The 22866-nt window shown below is 37.7% G+C and overlaps 1 protein-coding gene across 1 annotated transcript in view; it reads left to right on the forward strand.

Annotated features, from left to right (window-relative positions):
- The window catches only part of neur (E3 ubiquitin-protein ligase neur), a 106746-nt gene that overhangs the window by 834 nt on the left and 83046 nt on the right, over positions 1-22866 (forward strand). The gene's annotated exons all lie outside the window — the stretch shown is intronic.

Genomic DNA, 22866 nt, shown 5'->3' on the forward strand with positions numbered 1-22866 from the left:
CGTAGGAAGCGAAGAATCTCCCCAATAATTCGAACGAAGGCTCGCTCTGTCTCTCTACCATCATCCTGATGGCGTAGGAAGTCAGCAGGATGCGTGCGAAGCATCTTTCGAGCGTATGAGCCATAGAGCCACTACACCTGTCGTAATGTGCACGAACAGCCAGAAAGGATCATGAGGTAAAGAAAGGAAATTGAGATAGACGAAAAGTGAACGAGACCGATTGGACAAGTGCATTTTTCATCATCCTCCTCTGATGGAAGCCTGACGACGGTGGTTGTGGGATAGTCGATGGACGAAAAAAAATGTTTGAAATTGGGAAAAGAGAAGCAGATTGTTTTACACCTTGCGCCGTGAGGATGGCTGGATGGTTTTGTATCTGGAAGATGAAGGAAAGTGCAGTGTAGCCGGTGTGTTGACCGTACAAAATGGTAGTCCATCATATGACTAGTAGAATTATTATTATTTAACTTTATTAGGGAGGCTTTCAGCCTTTGGCTGGTTCGCCTCCAACTGACTAGTAGAACTTCTATCGCTCTGTAAATATTTTTTGGGGTTATGTAGGTGAACGCCAGATTTTTCTATGATCTCCAAAATTGCAAAGCAAGGAGGGGTTTTCACTGGGTCTTCCAAATTAGTTGGATGATTTTCTAGACATTGGTTGGAGACCTAGACATCCCCCTACTATTGAGATTATTATGGAATTGACTGAACTTGTTCTAAAAATTCCATGGACTTTTTACAACAATAGTCAACTACTCTAACTTTTCTCCTAACTTTCCATTTCAATCCTCTGGAGTTCTCCGAAGAATTAACTTTTTCTGAACCATTGCTGCAAATTTTAAAATCAGCTGTAAATAGAATGAGAAAGGGTTCTTCAACAGGGAATTGTTCCTGTTTTTCGGGTAGTTCAGTTATTTTTATGTGGGTGGTGGGTTATTTTTGGGCCTCACGCTGCGGTTGAAGAAGTTTTCGGATGGGACATTTACACATGCCTACTCTACATGCCTTGTCACACAATATATCAAAATGGCTTTGAAAGCTTCAATTAACAACTGTGGGGAAGCCCATGCTCCATTCAGTGCAGATGTAAAGTTCCACACAGGACTTAATAAGGAAGAACTAAAATAAAAATCATCTGTCTCAAGCGATGGATACATATTCAAGCTACTGTAGATAATTTAAGATAATTTCAATCCGAAGTCACTATTACAAAATGTATGTACCTTATTGCCAGGTGTACATACAGAGCTAGCTATTTCCTTCTCCTTTAATTTTAAACACTAATAAGTACCGATTCAACTCACCTGCGCTGCCTCGCAGCTACTATTGTTCAATCTCGGTGGGACTCCACCGGCTGTAGTAGGACCTCATTCCCACACACAATAGATTGCACTAGATGCAAGTCTTTTGTCTGTGATTTCACGTGCCACTGCAGCTTCAACTTGCCATGCTTGTGGAAGGATATTTTCTCACGGATTTCTCCTATATGCTTATAATATAAAAAAAAAATCCTAAAACCCATGGTGACATCATTAGAAACAATACCGACAAACACCTTTCGTTGGTTCTTCGTCTCCCTTGCCAAAACCATTTTTGATCTTCACTTTATTCCCTGTTCCGACGGGGGTCCAAACGAAGCTAAACGAAATCGATTTGATGCATTTTTTGACATGCTTTTGCACTATGTATTCTTTGCTCAATTTGCAGCCCTCTCTATTCTTGTAGTTTGTTTTACGGAATAGAGAAAACAAAAAGTATAGGGTCCTGGGCTCTGTGCCAGCTGTTCCTCTGGTGAGGCTGTTGTCCTTGCTGGGATCACGGATACCGACGATGGACATAGGGAGAATGAGCAAACCAAGAGCCCTTCTTGAAGGTAAGAAGACCAGATTGCGTAGGTAAATCGATTTTCCAAACCTCTTCGGGTGAGCCTGAGGGCTCGAACACATGTCACGAGTTATATATACAGGTTCTGTTACTTTAGGTGGGATCATTTACAATGACGCGTGTTGTAGATTGGTGCATTGGTGAGATGTATTCAAATTACTTGTCTGTAGGTTTTCCTGTGTGGGGCCTCAGATATCTTAGGCAGTTAACATATGGTATTACCATGCTGGAGGTGGCGGGTTCAATTCTCGGTCCGATATAGAACATCTCTCATGTTGGATATTTTGTCGACTTCCCTGGACATAGAGATCAAAAGATGAATCCGAGTTGCCTGTTAGCTTTGGCTATGATATCCATGCAATGTAGCTTAAATGTCAAAGCAGAATCAAGTGTAATTTCTAGATCACGAACGTTGTCCACACGCTGCAAAGGTAGGTTATCGATCGTATAATTGAATGCGATGGAAAGTGATGATATTGCCTTTTTGAACACTCAACGTGAGAAAATTCCTAGAGCCTTCGAAACTATCGATCAGGTGCTGCAACCGCAAGCACAACTACGTACATCTTGACATCGTCTACATAGAATGACCGGTACCCAGTTGGAAGTATCAAACCGATTTCCAGATTAGCAGCGGTCCTAAATTGCTGCTTTGATGAATGCCTGCGTTGTTTGAAAAATATTCCGATTGATCAGAGCCGATTTTCATATAAATCTCTCGATTTTCACGATTCAAACCGACGAATGAGTCCTTGAGGGACACCGAGCTTCTCGAGATTGGCAAGTAGAATGGCATGATCAACCCGGTAGAAAGCAGCCTTGAGATCCGTGTATACGACGTCCACCTGTGCTCCTGCCTCCATATTGCGTAGGCATAGGGAAATGAAAGGAACGAGGTTTATTGAGACCGAACGTTTGGGTGGGTTAGTCAGCAGAAATTTAGTTTATATAGCTGTCAAATAAAGCGTTGTTGATGATTATCTCGAATACTTTCGAGCAGGCACAAAGTGAAGTAATTCCTCGGTGATTCTCCACATTGAGCTTGTCTCCTTTCTTGAAAATCGGGAATATGAACAAAGATTTCCAACGAGAAGGAAATACACCTAGTTGTAATGAAATGTTGAACAGCTTTGAAAGCGGAGAAGAAAGCTCTGTTGACAGAATTCGAGCGTTCGAGAATTTCAGCTTCTGGATGGCAGAGTCGACGAGGTCCGATGTGACCGTGAAAATATCAAAGCTGAACACGTCACTGGGAGTTTTTTCCTTGATTTGTTTTCCGTCGATCTTGTTTTCCGTGCTGAGCACCAATGCTATCGACGCCAGGAACCTACCTACCTACCTATCGACCTATCAACTCATGAACCGGGGACCAACGGCTTTACTTCCCTTCCGAAGGAAGGCGTGATCAGAGATGTTATGCCTCAGAACATCCTGACGGCGCCGACTGGGATTGAACCCAGGCCTGCTGGGTTTGAGAGGCAATCACGCTTACCACTACACCACAGGCGCCGCTGTCACTGGGAGTATCCCTTCAGCAATTTTTTTTAAAAGAAGTGATGGATCTTTTATGGTTTAGATGAATCTAAACCGGTAGTCCATCAGCTTTCCTTTTTGTCTTCACAAACGTCTAGAATAGCTTAGGATTACGCCAGAGATTGGTATGCATACGCCTTGAGTACTTCTTGTATAGAAAACGGTTCTACATTCAATAGCTAAATATTACTTGCTAACGAAAATAATCGCTTGGTGAATGGATTACGGGGCTGGCTGTATTTGCGAAGAGCCTTAGATATCACACGCTCCAAGTGTTGTAATCATGGAGGATGTATAGTTATAATGAAACACCGTGTCGGGTTTTCCAAATTATCACGAAGTTTAGATCTCGATGTTCTGCAGAATCAAAGGAGTTTTGTACGAAGTCCTGATTTATTCTATGAATCAGTACCCGAGCAGAGAATGAATACAAAATGAAAACTAAATTTTATATTTTGATATAAGCGTTCGTGATAACATATTTTGCCTACCGTGTGGTCGAGTTCACAGTAATCATAACAAAAATGAAATCTAAATGGTACATGAAGGATAATAAAAAGATAACAATCTTTTCTTGATAACAAATCCATGTATGCGTTTTTATATAAGTAATTTACTTATTATTTTGATATCATGATATCAAATTTAGTAACCTGAATGTTTTGAAATCTATTGGTTGACACTAAGATTCAAAATCAAAAAATATAATCAATAAGTTTTCATCTAGGTATTCAAAATAAAAACAAACCTATATTTCAATCAGTTCTATCTATATCTACCAGTTATATCGATTTGTAAATTCAATTCATAGGTAGATTACCGTCAGTACATGTTGTCACATATAACTGTAAAAATCATAATTGTTTTTGTGATGTTCATTGACTTCAGTGATAAATTTGGATGCTCTTTTTATAAAACATCAAATTTTTTTCCATAATATTTTTTAGAAAAATCAAAATAATGTCAAAATATGAATTAAACCGAAATTAAAAAAAAAAAGTTCATCAAAATATGTTATCAACATGATTTCAAAAACATAATTTGATATTCATTTTGATAGTATTTTGAAATCCGACTTTGCTCGAAGGATCTAATCACATCATGTGAGATCTGAATTTGAGGTTTGCAGTTTGCAGTTTGGGTCTATTTTGACCCGCTAATGCACAATGTATAACTTTCTACTAATGCATTAGGAATCTTATCCTTCCTAATGCATTAGTAGAAAGTTATACATTGTGCATTAGCGGGTCGAAATAGACCCAAACTGCAGCTCGCTCCCAACAATCCATTTTGAACCGATTCTTGATCTATTGGCTTCAAATGAAAGATGAAGGTTTCTAGAGTGGCACCCTATTTAGCATTTTTTTTTAACTTGGCCATTTAGATTACCTGGCGCCGGTTCCGATAGGGTACAAAAGAACACTTCCAAAACCGCATGTACTGGTACCGTCCGACGGCTAAAAATTTATGATTTTGCAGCTACATCAAAACTGGTGCCAGGTAACCTAAATGGCCAAATTGGAGAAATTGATTTTTGGGAGCGAAATTCCTATGAGTTTTCATTCATATTTACTTTGAATTCAATTAAGGGGTTTCTTGAGCGGCGCCGGTGGTTTAGTGGTAAGCGCGACTGCCTCTCACTCCTGGGCCTGGATTCAATCCCAGTCGGCGTCGTCGCGATTTTCGGAGGCATTCTACGGAAGGGAAGTAAAGCCGTTGGTCCCCGGTGTGTGAGTTGATGGGTCCAGGTGTGGGAACTGCCTTCCTGGCGTCGGTAGCATTAGTACTCAGTACGGAAAACAAGATCGACGGAAAACAAATCAAAGAAAAAGAAAAAAGATTTTCTTGAAACTCTACTCAAAACATGCTCCTTCCCAGCATGCAGGATTCACACATGGAATTAATTTTATGCTTGTTCTTCTTGCCATGACAATTTGTGCCATTTAAATCAAATCAAAACGGGTGTAGCAAAATAGCCTGTTTTGCTTTGAGCGTGTAGTGATTGTTTGAGATTGTTCAGTGTGCAGTGAGAAAATGTCTTTTTTCTGTTTTGTATTTTAATGTGCTTCTAAATATTTTTACAGAAGCCTTAGTAAATGGTATCGTTCAATATTGATTTGGGCATATTCAATTAATGAATTTAAAAAAAAAATCATCAAACTGCTTGGCTCCTAATGATTCTGGTTCCCTTTGACGTTCATATTTTTCGAGTCTGCTTCTCCTTCTGTATCTCACATGAAGTATAAAATTCCTCAACACTACCTTGGAAGCAGATTGCACTTGATGTTTTTCTCAAAGATTTTTTTCCTCAGAGCTCCCTTGGAATGAGGTCCTTAGAAATTATAATAAAGTTCCATGAGCCCTTAACACTGTGCAAGGAATTTGGCTCCAGATTCTTGAAAATTATAACTTTGAATTCCAAAAATTCAAAAATTTGTTCATTTTTTTTGGGGAAATATGCATATTCCAGAACCAAATTTCAAGCCTCTGCATTTTTAAAAATTTATTTGTTCCTGAATAATCCACTCTGGATCTATGAATTTCAATGTGTGAATGAAATTAACGAGGAAAATTTAATGTTTGTATTTTAAAATGCATTATTTTCTTTAAAATATTTTTAGTATGAACATTATTAAATTTCCAGAGTAAAGATGAAATTCCTGAGACTTCCATGCATTTCCAGATTTTCCAGGTTTTTCCACGTAGTACTGCTACTACTACTATAAAAACATATTCAGTCCCATCTGCAAGAACAGCAAGCCAAGAGAAACGCTGTTGAACATGTAGACATGATGGGCAACCATGTTTTGCTTTTTTCACAATATTTTCTGAACACATGTTAGGGATTCCATCCGGAATGAGCTCAAAAAACCGGAAATCTTGGTCGACCATCTTCGATTTCGATAACACTTGGCACATATTTTCATTATGAAAGACCCTGTATTTTACGCAGGTGAGAAGACAATTTTTACCCAAGCGTAATTTTTGAAAAGGACCTACGTAGTTCGAAAACAGTTGGTTGTAGAAAAAAATACTAAGAAAGAGTTGTTAGCGTTAGCGTTAGCGTTAGCGTTGTTATGATATACTTCGTAGATTGGATACTAGCGACACTCACGTCTCTTCTGAAATTCTCAGTTAGACTACTTTCAGGAATAATGCTGGGGAGTAAACATTGGTTCCAATCTAAACAAGAGTAACAGAAGCATGACTGTCGCTATTCCCGGCCACGCCCATCTTTACCATAACTAGGGATAGGGAAGGAAATGTTGATGTAGTACTTACTTAACGAGAGGCCACCGACTTAGCGACACCCTCATAAGTGCTACGGAGCTGGAGGGTTGGGTAGGGTATTCGGTTAGGATTCACCTCAAGTTGGCGATGCAACCAAAAGTATGTATTGTTTATTTGTTGTTTATTTAATCTATCGATAGCCGGCTATCGAAAGAACATATTCATTTTGTTTAGTGATCATGAATTTTAAGAGTCATGACAGAGAGCTTGACAGTAAGCAAAAACGATCCCTCCAGGGTCATCGAGCATCTCAGAACCATAACGCTTCGCGACAATACAGGACTTCGTTTTAGTTTCCGAGGTTAATGTTCAATATCAAATATACAAATGATGGTGGCGATTTATTGTGCTGTGGAAGAGCTTGAAATTAAATCCATGATTTTCTGCCCAGTAAGCAAAATCGATCCCTCCAGGGTCATCAAGCATCTCATAATCCACAGCGCTTCGCGTCAAAGTCCGAATATATGGATGAACTATCTATTATTGAATAACTATTATTTACGATAATTACACGAAAGAAATAAAATATAAACTACAAACAAAACGTGACTACTAAAATCTCAAAAAGATATTCTCACAAATATATTTCATGCAACCAGGAATCGCAAAACCATTAGACCCTATAATGATACTCTGCACATGTTAGACACAAGAATAGGTCAAAAAGCAAGCGTCCGACTCACAAAACCTGCCAAATCCTGCCACCAATCACAATCAACGGTTCTACGAATCGCGAGCGCTCACGGTTGCTACTCTGTTACTGCCAGATCAGCTGTAATTACACAGAGAACCAATAGACGATGCTTGGGACTAGCAATCATCCTCAATGTGTAAAAACTGGTGAACATAAATTAGGCAATACCAGCGCCGGCCGCGCCCGAGCACAGGTCCAGAAAGGAGTGGGAAGGATTGTGTTGACATGACACTCGCTTTGATGGAAGCCGAGAACACCTCTACACTGCCACGAGGAATCACTGGGATGTTGGATAAGAGGGTTGGGTTTGCAGCAGGGTTCGTTTTGGTAAACGATAAGCTGAATTGATGTCCTAACGATCATATAACGCGAAGGAGCTTGGGACTAAACCCACGGTCTTCTGCTCAGTAAGCAAAAACGTTTGCCACTAGGCAGACGAGCACCTTTTTAATCACCGAGTTGCTGTTATTACCATGTAGTCATATTAACAAATAAAACGATTGACGAATCTTGAATGTGGATGGGCCTGAGATTAGACTCATGATGTTCTGCTCAGTAAGCAAAAACGGTTGCTCTAAGGCCACATAATACCGTTGCTCAAATTTGTGTATCCATTCAAACCCGCAACCAACGACAACAACGAGTTTCGCAAAATACACGATACACAAGCGATTTTACCATAAATCTCTTTGATATTAAGGACCTGGGACCGCGTTTTTCTGCTCAGTAAGCAGGCCACTGTAACCGACGATCTCTCAAATCCGAAAACTAAAAACTACCAAAAAGTACTTAGGCCTTCATTAAGCTCCACTTCCACGCGACGCTCAATGACAGGGTCCTATCCAGGATTACATCTTAAAAATCCAAATCTGGCCAACGCCCACTCTAAACCTAAACCTGTTCTAATCCACCTGAAATGACTAACGAATGGAAGACTTTGACTACCCAGCCATGCAATAGTCTCATTCCGTGGCTTATGGCAACTTGATGATTCTATTGCGCTCATCTTTTGGCACCACCCAGGGGAGACTTGGTCCTGTACCCAATGCTTAATTTATCTCCATTTCACTCAGCTACTCGCAATTTCTTGTGATATAGTGGGCGGAATATTATTATATGAGACAATTCAATGCAGACGTCTTTCCAAATTTGGCAGATCGACAGGTAATCGGTGAGTTACCACGATAGTTGCTATTCAACAACTCGACAACGTCCCATCGTCAACGCCTGCTATGAGAATTTCTCATTGCAGACGCCAACGAAATGACGTCATCGAGCTATCGATCAACTACCCTGGTTATCACCTGGTACCTTATAGCACGATGCTAGGAAGCGAACCGGAAGAATCGATGAGCTACATCTCCCCAAAAAAAAAAAAAAAAAAAAAAAAGAGTTGTAGAGCACTAATAAGGCTTTAGGAAAAAATATACACTGAATCTTTTTTATTTGTTTCACACAAAAAAAAAAAAATAAAATCAAATAACCTTAAAATTCAATTAATAAAAAATAAAGCTTATTTCTGATTTTTTTTTATAAAAACTTTAAACAAACGTGGTCGTTTTGAAAGCAACTTCAGGATGTTCATTGATATTTATTCATGTCACACAATTTTCAATGTTGGAATATTTAAATATATTTAAATTTTCAATAACGACCAAAAATATCCATTAGTACCGTCCCATCTAGATAAAATTGATAAATAGAAGATTTTTAGCGATGGGCCCAATCTTAGATCCATAGGCCAACATTAGAGCCATTTTCCCTAGCTGAAGTTCAGGGAAGTCCTGCTGAAGTTCAGAGACGTCCTGCCGAAGTTCAGAGACGTTCTGCCGAAGTTCAGGGAAGTTTTGCCGAACTTCAGGGAAGTTTTGCTGAACTTCAGGGAAGTCCTGCCAATTTTCAGGGAAGGCCTGAAGAACTTCGTGAAAGTCCTGTCGAAGTTCAGGGAAGTCCTGCCGTAGTTCAGGAAAGTCCTACCGAAGTTCAGGGAAGTCCTGTTGTAGTTCAGTTAAGGCCTGCCGAAGTTCAAGGAACTTATGCCGAAGTTCAAGGAACTCTTGTTGGAGTTCAGTGAAAGCCTGCCGAAGATCGGGAAAGTCCTGCTGAACTTCAGAGAAGTTCTGCTGAAGTTCAGGGAAGTGCAGTCATTTCAATTCTTGGATGTTGGTTTATTTTCACATTGGTGGATCCAATATGGCAAATGATTTTAAAAATGGTAAGTCTTTGGTAAAATGTTTGATCTTTCTAAATATAATACTGCTTATGTATAAATACATACTCCACTATTGAAATTGGTAATTTCAATTCCAAAATGTTGGATGATTTTCAAAATTTTGGATTAACGATGGTGGGTCTTCGAGAAAATAGTCGATCTTCCAATATTATAGTATGGTTATAAGGATTCCAATATTGATATAAGAATTACAATTTCAAGAAGTCGGATGAATTTCAAAATAGTGGTCTTTCATGAAAAAGTCGATCTTCCTAAGTGTAATATTGTTGAATGGTTTTGATAATTCCACTATTGAGATGAAAATTTCAATTTAAAGATGTCGGTTTATTTTCACATTGGTGGATCCAAGATGGCGGATTATTTTCAAAATGGTAGATCTTTGATGAAATGTTCGATCTTTCTGTATGCCATACTGTTGTATAGTTTTGGTAATTGTACTATTGAAATGGGAAATTTCAATTCCAAAAATCGGTGGCGTCGCCTTAACCTCAATCTACCTGTGCACCAACTCTCAAAACATAAACAATTATCAAAATATTGCTTGCAATGGATCGATATCGAGTTAACTAGAAGATTAAGTGTATTTTTCAACCGATTCGAGTAAGAATATGGCATTAAATCTGTTTTTGGTTACGCGACGTCACTGCCAAAAATGGTGAATGATTTTAAAAATGGTGGATTAAATCATGCACAGAAAATTCGAAGCGTGTTGTTAACTGTTGAATGTACTAGCCTGCAATAATTTCATCTTTGGTGGGTTATTTCTAATTATAATCAAGAATAATTGCATTGTATATAATAACCAGATTTATCAGAATACCTCCATCAAATAGGCTGAAACTTGCACAGAATATCCTCGAATACTTGTGAAACAACTTGTGCAAATTTGGGAACCAATTTGGTTTATTTTTTTTTTAATTATCTTTAAAAATACCAAGATATATCAGAATATTTTCATCAAAAAGTTTAAAATTTTCGCAACATATCCTCAAATACTTGTGAAACAACTTGTGATTTAGGAATACTCTGAATTTAGCATTATTTTTACTACTTATTTCCAAGCGCTATCATCAAGGAGTTCTTGCGATAACGCATAGAAGACATTTCCGAATAATTTTAACATCCGTTTTCAATTATCGATATCTTTCGCAGAATATTTCGAATTGAAATACCAAGAGATAGGGGAAATGTCTCTAATGTTGGCCTATGGATCTAAGAGTGGGCCCATCGCTAAAAATCAGCTATTTATCAATTTTATCTAGATGAACGCGTCATTGGGACGTTACTAATGGATATTTTTGGTTGCTATTGAAAATTTAGTCGATTGCTGAATTTATGTATGGACCCAAATTAGGGACACTTAGGCCGACATTACCTGCATTTCCTCTATCTTACAAAATTCATCAATTATTGCGAACAATAAACGTCACGCGTGAGTTTGATCATGCTCTCGGTGCTGATGGTTTTTCTTGCTAATTCATTCATGGATCATCGCCCCGTCGTGTGGCTTTTTTTTTTCGCGTTCCAAATCACATTGTTTTTTTTTTTTTTTTAATTCTTTATTTAAGAGATTTTTAGCCTTAGGCTAGTTCATCTCTAAAAATCACATTGTGTTTTTCCACCTCGAGACTGCTTACGCACAGATACATGCAAAATCCAGTTGATTGCTTACACTGAGGCAAAAGAACGTAAGAATTCCATAAGAAGCACTTATGAATTTTAGAAAGCGGTATGAATTTAATTGATTTGACTTATGAAAAATATTGTTCCCAAAAAAAAAAAAAATAAATCGGAGCATACGCATAAGTCATGCTTATGAAATTCATAAGTCGAGCCTTATGAAATTATTAAGTCTATTTGCCTCAGTGTAGGAAAACGAAATCTAATGCTTGGGGTTGCGTTACATAAAAATGGTTTTTATTGGAATAATGCATTTTAAGGGTATATTGTCTTGGGAAGAAATGTTCCTAACAATATTTTGAAATGATCTACGGATGTCAAATATCACCTTTCTTACTAAATAGTTGTGTAATTGATGCAGAGATGCCAGATATTTTTTCAAAAGTCTGCGAAAAATGTCTGTGAATTTTAGAAATGTCTGTAATTGGGCTGCATAAAATTAGCAGAAGTTTTGCGTGTGATGAAGAGGGGAGGGGGTAGGGGTTGGTCATGAAATAGATACGAAATTTGAAATGTCTGTAAAAGTCATGTTCGAGCAAAAATGACCTGCTTTTAACGAATTGAAACTAATTGGATTTGGGAATGCCGTATACGTTAAAAGCAATTAATAAAAAGATAAATTACGATTACACGACAAATGAGGTCAACTAAAATTTGAGATTAGTTCACTCATATTCTTAAAAACGTAGTTAACTCATAGACTGAATAACACTTCCCGAGCTTTTACAGGATTTTTTTTTTCTAATATGAGCAACATCTCGATGTACATATGAAATCAGTACATGGAAAAAAGTTTTCATGAAGTTTCTATTAGGCATGCACATTATATTTTTCCATTAACAAAACCAATGATATATATATCTGAATTTCACATAACATGAGTTCTATATGGTTTTGTTTTGCTAATTACTTTATTTGAACAGGCTCAATCGAATAAACTTTACAGAGCCAAGTTATCATTTTCGTTATACATTATAAATGTCTTAAATCTAAAATTAAAGTATTTGACCGATTACTCGCGGTCTTCTCGAAGTTAGTGGATGATAATTGCTTGGATCACGAGAGGGGAAAGGAGTTTTATATGATAAATCACTTAAATTTCATTTGACACATGAGGTTCATGTGATTTTGTGGTACAATTCCAATGAATATTTTCCATTGGACATGTGATTTCTTCTTTTAGTGTGTACTTCTAAAATGAGTAAATTTTTCGTTGATTTTTGTCATAATCGAAAAGATTTATGAGACTCAGAAAATTTTACTCATTTTACAAGTAAACTACGTTTTCTAGAGTTTGAGTAATTTAAGCCTAAATGTGAGTCGATTTTATATGCCATGTAGTGCCGAAATCCGTTAGTTACTTAGTACTGGTTCTTTTGCACGAAAAGCAGCGTCACCACCTAAAGGGTGTCCATGATGAAATTGCCACACTATGAAATTGCTCTAACTTTTTAACCGTTGGGTAGAATTTAATGAAAATTTGGGTGGATTTAGTTCATAGTGCATTATTTACATCCTGCAAGTTTTAAAGTCATGTGATCAAAACTCGCGGAAATGGAGTCGAAAGAACAGCTCGTGCGTGATAAAATCTTGCGCATTCATCACGAGAACAAGGATCTCTCGCATCGTTCCATCGCTAAAACGTTGGGAATCGCGAATTCCACGGTGTCGCGAGTGATTAAGCGGTTCGAGGAACGGTTGACCACCGATCGGAAGCCCAGAAGTGAAGGAAAAAGTATTCCGTACAACACCAAAAATCACAACCGCGTAGTTGGGGCCTTCAACCGAAATCCGAACGCCTCCGTTAGGGATGTGGCTAAGAAGCTGCACCTAAGCCGAAGTTTTGTCCAGAAGGCCAAAACTAAGGCTGGGCTTCGAACGTTCAAGGTACAAAAGGCCCCTAATCGCGACGAGAAGCAGAACAAGTCCGCCAAAACCCGTGCCAGGAAGTTGTACCTCAACATGCTGACGAAAGTTGAATGCTGCATCATGGAAGACGAAACATATGTGAAGGCCGACTTCAAACAGATCCCCGGCAACCTGTTTTTCACGGCCAAGGATAAGTTCAGCGTTCCGGAGCATGTCCGCACTCAGAAGATGTCCAAATTTGCGAAGAAATTCCTGGTTTGGCAGGCCATCTGCACGTGCGGGAAGCGGAGTGCACCTTTCATGACCCAGGACACGATGAACGGACAGGTGTACATAAAAGAGTGCCTCCAGAAGCGGCTGCTTCCTCTCCTGAAGGCCCACAACGTCCCAACAATCTTCTGGCCGGATTTGGCCTCATGCCACTACTCCAAGGACGTGCTGAAGTGGTATGCGGACAATAAGGTCAATTTCGTGCCGAAAGTGTTCAACCCTCCCAACACTCCGGAGCTCCGCCCCATCGAGAAGTACTGGGCGATTATGAAGCAGCACCTTCTTAAACGACCTAAGGTAGTGAAGACAGTCGAGGAACTGAAGAAAGTATGGGTTTACATGCAAAAAACGGTTGATTCACAGGTTGTGCAGAATCTTATGGCCGGGGTTAAGGCCAAGATGCGGGCATTTGCGTATGGACTGTAAATAAAATACGAGTAAAATGGTAAAATGAAGTTTAATAGTTATTTCTCAATCCCTGAAAATTTGATGGCAATCGGATGAAAACTCGAATTTTGCGAATCAATTTTGTGTGTGGCAATTTCATCGTGGACACCCTTTATCTTTGGTTTGCAACGGAATATTTGGATCAAAGTTAAATTCCATAAATGTTCGGTATTGCTCCCAGCTGCTAACTATGGTAATTGAAAGTACAACTGGTGGGATTTGAAATTATTTCTTGGTATATTTCAAAAGTTACTGCAAAGTGATCGTAACCGAAGTCAGTATGGGTAAACAATTGGCTACAATGACATCTTTGATTGATTTTTTTTTCAAACCCGTTCAAAAACGTGAGATAAAGTGCAGGTTGTGCTTAGTATGACGGAAATTTGATATTTATCCTATCTTAAAGCTGCTCTATTTTTGGAAATCTAAATCAGGAGCATTGTGTACTGTGTATATTTAATATCAAGCAAAATCATCAAAAATGCGTCTGCTCAGACAAAAAGTAAACCTTATTTAATTTCATTCCATCAGAAACTATCAAAGTATTAGAGAGGAGTTTTGTACGCTTACCTTATTTTAGCTATTAGCAAAGTATTTGACTGTCATTGTTTTACTAACAGTAAATACGAAGTACGCCATCCAATATTCAACCCTGCAAAAAACCACGTTATCAGTCGTTTCAACATTGTTGTAAAGCATCTGCCGATATTCAAGTTGGCAGAAATTCACGTAGCGTTGAATGTTAAACCGCAGAAAAATGTAAGTAGCAGCTTGCGTGAAACAACAGTTAATTTTGATAAAGATTATTAAAAGCATAATTTTTGTTTCCCGTTTTTTTTCGGAAGCATGTGCATCCAAACTTGTCGTAATGTTCCATCCTTTTTGTTTGCAGTTCTTCTTGAATACTCTTCGCTTTCGGGATGATAACATTTATCAATCAACTTTTATCAGCAGCCACATGTGCACCCACAGCGCTCGCTGACCACATTGTCCACAGTGAATTGGAATGACCATTCAAGAAAACGAGTTCGAGCATCAATTTCGAAATCGGAAGCATATGCAAAGTTTTGTTTTTCTCCGTCTCCCGGTGGAAGTAAAAAAAAACCCAAACCAAAACAAAATGCAGCATGCTGTCACTGGACTATATACCTACTACACCCATCATTATTATTATCAGCAGACAACAGCTGAAGAAAATTTTACACCCCGCGTGCATCGAGATCCACTGATGGCAAGGAAAACCGGAGGGATAAGAACAAAGAAGCAGACGAAGTTCATCAAGCGCAAGCTGTTTCGTCCCCTTTGTTTTGCGCTCATGTTTTTGTCTCCACAGAGGAAGAAAGTTTCGAAGGAACCGAGTGCAATTAGCTCTATACTCATGAGCACACACACCTACAGTACAGAAGAGTCTATCAAGGGACAGATGTCAACGGGGCTGGTTCGACTAAGTGCAGTTCGAGTTCTTCTGGTTTTGAGAAATTCCACCAGAAATCTGTCTGTCGAAGTTGAACGCATTTTTGATGCGAGTCCCCTGGATGTTGCTAGACCAAACGTAAACCATGGCTTTGAACGCAAATTTCTCGAACAACGCCATTCGATAAAGGAAGTTTGATATATCAGATTCTGTTGTTAGATTGCGTGGATGTGTTTTTATTATCGAGAAATTTGCGCCTAAAGCCATTGTTTACATTTGGTTGTTCCGCCTATTTCAATTGATGCCCTAGATTGGATCTTCTACAGATGAATAGACTACTTCGAATCAGAAGTTATCTACTTCACTTGGCTTAATTACGGTGCAAATGTTGGCCCTACTCAATAAATCAAAAGGAGCAACAATTTGTCCATCAATCTCATAGAGCACGTCGGAATGCATTGGCATAGAACGACGGACAGGGAACCGCGGAGCAACTTAATTACATCCTACGGCACGTGTCCGCCAACCGTTCAGAATATTGTACCTTTCTCATTAGTCAACCCACCGCCAACGGTGGACGTCCGCCGTTGTTATGATGCTTCCTTCGAGTCGACGGCCTCCTCATCGACGGCCGGCGGATTGTTATGCACCCGCAAAGGGAGTGTAATAATTAACTTATTCATGAGTTTCCATTCATAGTGCGCCTGGACGCCACGTGTCCATCAGCGAACAATATCGATACCAACAGCAGAACTAGTAAATATGCAAACACGCAACAGTTGTAGGGTAAAAAAAACGGAAAATTCCTTCACTTCACGCTCCGTGGGTCTGGTAAAAGCAGCACGCGAATCGTGTGTTATACATTATGCTTGTCGAGACCGGAAAAAAATATAACGTCACACTTTTGATTCTTTGATTGAGAATCTTCCCAACCCATACACGCGTGTCACGTTGCGGTTGGTTTATTTTTGCTGCGTATTTTTTGCGATAGACTCTTTTTAAATTTATGGGGAATTCTCTGCATGTGTCAAATTTTACTGATCGCGAGCTGAAGAAAAAAATAAATCATCAGTGGGGGATGTCGCTGCGAACCATTTTTTTTTTTCGCGTTTATAAAAAGACAGTTGCAGCGCGTTGTGAGCTGAGTCGGGTTGTTACTCTTCGTCGCGACTATAAACAAATTCAGAGGAAAAAACAAACAGCTGCGTATTTGTTGATATTGTATAAACGCAGCAAAAAACTGGTCGGGTTGCATTTGCAGTTGGGGAATAAAATTAATAAGATATCCTTGTGCTAATAATACCAGCTATAGAATAAAGCATTTTTTAATCAGATTAGGTTAAAACTGTAATTAAATTTGTTGTAGAGTTTTATTGATTTTCCAATTAATTTGCGTTGAAAGCCTAGTTAAGGGTGTTTACTTCCTGAAAAACCTGGAAAATTCAGGGAATTTAATTTTACCTGACGAAATAATTCTCAGGGAATTTTCAAATTCCTTTATCAAGCTATCTTTTAACAATAGACTATATTGAAGTACGCCAGAGAGCATATGGAGTGGATTTATCTTCAGTAACAACATACATTCTTGTGCTTGAATTGTGCTGTTTAAGGTTCTGGAACATGGATAAATTCTACAGATTTTAAACTTAGACTATTTTTTTTTAACTCTTGTACCTAATAAAATAAAACTTGGAGACATTTTCAAGAACTTTGAACGAAAAAAAAAAATAAATATTCAAAAGTACGGACATAGAATAAATTCCAACAACCCAGATTTGAAATAAATAAAGGGCCTTGCACAAGTTTTAAAGCTTGTGAACTTTAATGATTGACTTTTATGAGAATTACCTAGGATCTTTAGGAATAATTACAGCGGAGTTCACAGAAAAATATCAGATGATGATTTTTTGGGAAGATTCCTTTCAAATTAGTTCTTAGGAACTCCGGACTCCAGGTGAAACGCAAAGAGAATTCCAAGTTAGTTCTGAGTAGAATTCCAAGTAAGTCTACAAGAGGAGCATTCCAATGCAATTCCAAAGAAAATTAAAAGGCAGTTCTGAATAAAACTGCAAAGTAATTATGATGAGACTTTTTTAAGGGTTTTGTAACTAAGGAGAACTGTAAGTGCATTCTAAGAACTCCAATGTACTTGTAAGTAGAATTCCAAGAGAAGGAGGAGGATGCAAAAACAATTCTGAAACGATTTCAATGTAAATTCTGAGGATAATTCGAAAAGTACTCTTGGGAATATTTCAAAGAAGGAAATTTTCAACGAAGGTTAATTTCAGAAAAATACTATGGAGAATGGAAAAATCTGGAAAACTTGGGGAATTTTATTTAGTAAAATACATAATACATAAACAAACAGCTCCAAAACGAATCACAGAGTTTTGAATAAAGGGTGTCCACAGTTAAATTGCATCACTTTAAAAAAGCTGTAACATTTTGCCCTTTGGGTTAATTTTAATGAAATTTTGGGTGATATGGCCTCAGCGTGTGTCAAATTTTTAGTAGTTTTGAAAATGGAATCGAAGGAACAGTGTGTTCGCGAGAAAATTTTGCACACTCACCTCAACAACAACCCACATCTTTCTCACCGAGCCATCGTAAAGATGTTGGGAATCCAACAATCTACTGTTTCTCGTATCATAAAACGTTTCGGAGAATGTTTAACTGTCGATCGTCACAAGCGAGTGGTTGCTGCCTTCAAACGCAAACCTAATTTCGTGCCGAAGGATCTCAATCCCCCAAACACACTGGAGTTGCGGCCGCTCGAAAAATACTGGGCCATAATGAAGCATCATAAAGTAGTCACTATGATGTGGAAAATGTTGAAATCATGGTTGAAAGCAGAAAAAATGACGATTCATCCGTTGTACAAAACCTTATGGGTGCAATAAAGAAGAAAGTTCGGGCATTTAGATTTGGTGAAGACATATATAGTATTACATTCCCTGAAAATTTCATGACAATCAGTTGACAGACTTATTTTTGGCGAGTACTTCTAAGTGATGCAATTGATGGACACCCTTTAGAACTCCAAGTCTAATTCAGAGAGAAAAAATTCTACCGACGCCAGAGAGGCAGCTCCCACACCTGGACCCTACCAATCGACCCATAAAACTCATGGACCGGGGACCAACGGCTTTACTTCCCTTGGTGTGATCAGATATTTTATGCTTCAGAAAATCCCGGCGGCGCCGACTGGGATTGAACCCAGGCCCTTTTGGGATGAGAGGCTATCACGCTTACCACACTCACAAATTAATGAGCTTTTCTCGTGCTAATTTTGAGCTCTCTTTGTGCTGTTTCTATGCGCTCCTACTCACATTACACGTCTCTCAAATTATTGCCTGTTCTCTCTGGCCTCTTGATCCCGAAATAATCGTGTAAAGTAGACTTTATAACGCTCAACAACCTTTTTTTAGTTGAGCGCGTGTAATGCCCCATTTAACCTAGTGATCTCGGCTCAATCGCATTCGGTTTTATGCTTAATTAGGTGTGTTTCACACAACCGGAAAATTTTGATAATTTCGGGAAAAAAATCGTGAAATTGCTAATCGCATGGTAGCCACTGAACCGGGAAAAAAGCTGGAGAACCGGGAATTAATAAGGAAACGAAATCGGGAAATAACTGGGAATTTAATTGCGATTATAAAATATATTTTTAGACCTTCATATACCGATTTCTGTTCGTTGAAACTAGTAAAAATCGGGATCTTGAAATTTTGTTGGACGCATGACATCTCAAAAACTTATTGAAGTACCAGTGTCTGAATTAACTAGATATTTTTAATGAATCTCTTCACAGGATATATTTACGATTATCTTTAAGCTATCAAGTTTTGGATTTTCGCTCAATACTCCTATGCTACTACCATGCGTCGTGATCATATTACAGCCGCTATAAATCAATGGAGATGCAAGATAGTCTAGTCGCATAGGAGTATTGAGCGAAAACCCAAAAGTTGATAACTTCAAAAAAATGTAACTCAAAAACGAAAAAAAACACATCGCTGATTTTTTTTATATGTTGTGTAAAAGAGCCTAAATTTTCATGGAAAATATAAACACATATTGCGCCCTCTGACTACAAACCATGAAAACCATAAAAATAAAAAAACAAATTCAATCAATGTTTTTCAATACAAAATCCCATTTTTTAATATCAATATAATTTTAATTAACTTTCATTCGATATTTTGATCTTCGGCCCAGTGGTTCAAAAGTTATAAATTTTTGAAATAAAAAATTCATTTATGTCACCCTAATGACAAAAATAAAATAAAATATGGGTCTAACATTTTGCAATAAGGAACAAAACTATAACACATTTTCTTGATTGCTGCAATACTCTTATGATTCGCTCCGGTATTTCTTTGTATTTTTCTCCATAAATCGGGATTCTCTGTGGTGTACTTTGGGCATTTCCTCCAGAAAACATCCGAATTAACCCTCGTCAATAATTCTCTAAAGAATTTGCATAATTTTCTCTCTATTCCCTTGAACATTCCGTTGAAATGTCTCTCAAAATTCCCTTCGTATACTCTTTATAATTTAGAAACTTGGAGTCCTCTCAAAAATAATCCTCGGAAATGTACCGGCGTTCTTATCACAACCAAAATAATCTAGGAATTCAGGATTTTCCTGAAAATTCCATTGGAATTAACCTCAGAATTGCAGAATTTCTCTGAAAGCCATTGAAGTTCTTCTCAACATTTGCCTGAGGTTTTCCTTACAATTTTCTTGGAATTCTCTTCGGAATTTCCTTGCAATTTTTCCCTTGAAATTTTTATCTGAAATACCTTGGAACTCTCCCCTGGACTACTATTCAGAATTAGTTTTGTATTCTCCTGAGATTTTTTTTGGAACCCTCCCAGAAATTCTAGTCACAATTCTCAAGAATATTTATCATTAGAATTCGATTCGCTTGGAATTATTATTAGGATTATCTATGAACTCAGCCCTCATAATTCGCTTTGAGTGATTGATTAACATTTAAGAAATTAACAATCGTAGCCTGGTTTGTTTCAGGAAAAGAGTGAGAAGGTGTCTAAAGAGGCGTTTCTTGTCCGAGTAATACGTTGTTACATTCTTTTTAATTCTTCTTAGAATTTCATGTTCTTAGAAATTCTGCCTGAAATTTCTTCAAATTTGACTTGGAATTACCTAGAATGCTCCTTACAGTCCCCTTCAAAACTACCTTAGAATTTACCTTTAATTCTCCTAACAATTTTCTTAAATATCAAAATTGCCTTGAAGTTTTAGGTGAATTTGTCCAGAATTAAGGCTACACAGAAAAAATTCTGAATTTTAATAGTGATGTAAATATTCATTCACGTAAACTTGTATTTCAATTCACGCAACCGAGCAACTTGTAAACAATGTTGTTTACAACAATGGGCTTTTGTATACAATATTTGCTACATTACATGAAATGTCTCAGAACTTTACATGATATATAATGTAAACTTATATGATATGTGGCGCTCCATTTATGTGCATCATACTGAAGTGTGTAGAATTCGTTTGGAATTCTCCTCAAATCTCATTTTAAACAATCTTGAAAAAGTGACCTTGCAACCGAAATTTGAATGAAGAGCTTTGAGTGGGTTGGTTTATTTCCTTTAAATTCCGTTATAATTGCTTATCTTTTGACAGATACGCGTATTTCGTCTACTACTTGCAGACTTCATCAGTGCCAAGTACTCAACACCACTGAAGAATCCATCTTTTATCTACGAGTTATATACTAATCAAAAGGTACTAAAAATCAGCAGGTATCCACTGCCATGTCACAATTTACCTAACCAAATGTGACATGGCAGTCGATACCTGCTGATTTGAGTACCTATTGACCAATTCAGCTCCCACTGGGCGTTGTCACATTCCTGAGTTGATCTGAGATAAGCATCCAAAAAAATCCAATGCAAAATTCCATCTGTAGGAATCTGCCCGCGAATTAGCTTTTGGGTAAATATATTATCCGGAATAATTTTCTGGGTCTCTAAATGTGCTCGAGCCAAAACAAATATAATGGGATTAAAAACAAGTGTTTCATATGTAAAATTGCAGAGTGACCAGTGAACCGGGAAAACCGAAAAAAGCTGGGAATTTGAAGTCATCAGGAAAAAGTCGAAGGGTGAAGTCTGGGAAAATATACCTAGTATCTCTTCGAGATTGCAGAGGACCCTTGGACTGGACTAGATTTTCTGGATACAGTCGCTTCAAAGAACTATTAAGTGATTTTTAGATTTCTAGAGATAACACCAAGGTATTTCATATTTTCTAGGGAACTTTAGTAAAATCTTTAAGAGAGTTTTTACTAGAACTCCCAAGAGTGAAGAGGATTCCAGGATTCGTGAAAAATACCAAGAGAAGCGAATTTTGAAGGTACAATCCCAAAATTTATAAGGAAATTCCGACGATAATTCCAAGTGCATTTCGAATGGAATTTCTAAATAATTTTAATGATAATTCAATGCAATTTGTCGAATAATTTAGAGGAGAACTCCATGATAACTCCGAGCACAATTTCAAGACAATTCTCTGCGGAAGAATTTCCCTTGCCTAATGGTGTTGGCAGGGAAGGGCGATTAGAAGTTTTACTCAAAAGCTAATAGGCCCTTTTCAATTGAAGTAATGAAATTGGGTTTTTAGCGGAATACTCAAATAAAACAGCAAAACAAAAAAAAAAACGGCTGCACATTGTAGTCGAAGTACGTTTCAGTCATAGATACCAAAATTAATTAAGTGGAATTAAATGGAAGATAACCTTTTTTGCTGTTTTACCTTTTCAATTGTTGGTTGAGAATCTGAGGTGAATTGCATGGGAACTATAAGGAGAATTTCAAGCAAATTTAAAAAATGGTAGCTCCAGTGAATTCTTAGAAAGAGTTAAAAATTTAAAGAGAATCTAAGGATGAATTTTAAGAATTTTTTGGACTGTTATAAATACATTTTCGATGGATTTCCAGAGAGAATTTCAAATTTATTTTAAAAGAATTTTCAATCAAATTAAAGCCTGTAAAGTTTTGAGCGAAGACTTCGAACGTGTCGCAGAACCAAATTCAAGGTACAACAAAGATGATGCTGTCATTTAACTTTCAAATCAATCGTATTCAGCTATATGCTTGATTCAAATGTATATCGCTAAATCGGGAAATTTTCCAAAATTCCGGGAGAAAAACGAGAAAAACCGGGAAATTGCTAATCGAGTGGAGGAGATCTGGATTAATTTATGCCCCTAGAGGAAGCAGTAGAAAAAAAGATTTTCCAAGGGTGAGATGGTTGCAGTTTCCTTCACACGTCGCTTTCAATTATAGTAACATCCCGGATACTTCTTGAACTGCATACCTGGCGTTTACCACGTTTAAAATGGGTGTATAGGGATATAGAGGTTTAACATGCATGACTTACAAGCTAATCTAAAAAGTTTTAAAAATGAAAAAAATGCATCATTGAGAACAATTTTTATAATTAATTTACTGAAATCATTAACCAGGGTGCAAGAATCTCTCGGCCACACGAGAAAAAAAAAACATTCAAAGA

Source organism: Ochlerotatus camptorhynchus, unplaced genomic scaffold, assembly GCF_037179485.1.
Source record: "Ochlerotatus camptorhynchus isolate MF236.1 unplaced genomic scaffold, CSIRO-AGI_Acam_v1.1 ptg000232l, whole genome shotgun sequence".
Taxonomy (NCBI): Eukaryota; Metazoa; Arthropoda; class Insecta; order Diptera; family Culicidae; genus Ochlerotatus; species Ochlerotatus camptorhynchus.